Raw genomic sequence first — 1,674 nt, forward strand, 5'->3', positions numbered from 1 at the left:
CAGATGTTATGAGCCTCTCTATTTCATCCCGGGCAGCTTTCCTAACCATGTCTATTTCACTAGAATCTAATAATGTGTCTAGCATTATTTCCAAATCTTCCCAATCAGGATTTTGTGTCCTTATTGCTGTTTTCATAAACCTAGTTACCTTGTCTGGGTTTTCCCTATATGTTCCAACTGAAGCTTTCCACTGCTCTAACTCACCTAGAGAAAAAGGAGTTTTTATCAAAACTGGACCCTGGTTGCTCAGGGCTTGCCTTAAGGGAGCTTCTACTGTAGGCTTTTCCTTTTGTGATCTTGTCCTACTAGCCACCGGATTGGGGTCTGACAGAGCTTCTTGTACTCTTCTTCCCCCTGTCTTTGGTCTTACTATAAGTGGTTTCTCTTCCCCCCTCCCCAATCTATCGTTTGATTCATCCTCAGAAGCTTCTGTGCCTGAATCAGAAAAATCACTATCCCGAGTCTTAACGTTTGTGTTCGAGGGGTCAAAAGGGGGAAGACCCCATCTTTGTCTCCTGTCCATAGGAGGAACTGAACTGCTCCTCCTCCCTCTGTTCCTCCCCCGTTGCTGTAATTCTAAACCCTGGTCCCCCCTTTCCTCCGTAGGGTAGGGCGATGCCGAAGGGATGGGGGCGGGTTCGTCCCCGCCCCTCATAGCAGAGCTGGAGGAGCCCGTGTCAGCCGGAGCGTGGACTCTGGCTGTAGACACCGCCCCCACCCCTCCTCCCGCAGTGCTGAGATTCGAACCTCCCACCCCCGTTGCCGCGGTAACCGCAGCTGCGCCTGGCACTCCTGGAACGGCCCAGGAGGGAGCCAGTGCAGCTCCCCCGCCGCTATCGGCAGAGTCCGCGGCTCCCGCCAGGGCCGGCGCTGCCGCTCTGTCCGGCGCCGCCGCTCTGTCCGGCGCCAGAGCCCCCGTTGCAGCCGGGGTAGGGGCCACTCCCGCCCCTGCCGCTCCCGCTGCAACCGGAACAGCCGGAGCGGGTCCTGGAGCACTAATAGCAGTTCCTAGGACCCCCGCTCCTCCTGGAGCGGTCCCAACTTGTCTTGCCGTTGCCCCCGGGGCCCCCAAAGCAACTTGACCCGGCACCGCAGGTCCAGCTGGCCCCGCCAAGCTGGCAGGATCCGTTCCGGGGACTACCCCCGCTCCTGATGGACCTACGCCCGCTGCGACCGAAGCCCGAGCCAAAGGGGGGGAGCTTCCTATTCTCATATTTGGAGGAATTAAAAGGTCCAGATCTTCATCTCTAGGGCTTTCAAGATTGTTTTCCTCCTCAGGATCATGCTTAGCACGATTTTTCTTTTTCTTTTTCTCCTCTAATATCATTTCTGTATGTTCTACTTCTATTTTAACTTTGTCCTCTTTATATGCCTTTCTCAACTTCGGACGGGTTAAGAAAAGGTAGAATAATTCTGCATAATGCAACTGCGACCACATTTCTTCCTTATGAAGGATTGTCATAAGATGAAACACTGTATTTGCTTCAAAAGAGCCAAATTTCGGCCAGGCTATTCCTCTAATTTTCCCAGTATAGGGCCAGACATCCATAGAGAGTCTAACTACCTCCTGCCTTTTTAAAGGTGTTTCAGGGCCAGTTAAATCATCCCAATACCGTAAAACCAAAGCAAGAGGGGTTCCCTCTGGAATCTCCTCCTTAGCTTGTGTACATCCCA

Source organism: Empidonax traillii, unplaced genomic scaffold (genome assembly GCF_003031625.1).
Source record: "Empidonax traillii isolate 1590-97213 ecotype Southwest subspecies unplaced genomic scaffold, ASM303162v1 scaffold1173:size253290, whole genome shotgun sequence".
Lineage (NCBI taxonomy): Eukaryota > Metazoa > Chordata > Aves > Passeriformes > Tyrannidae > Empidonax > Empidonax traillii.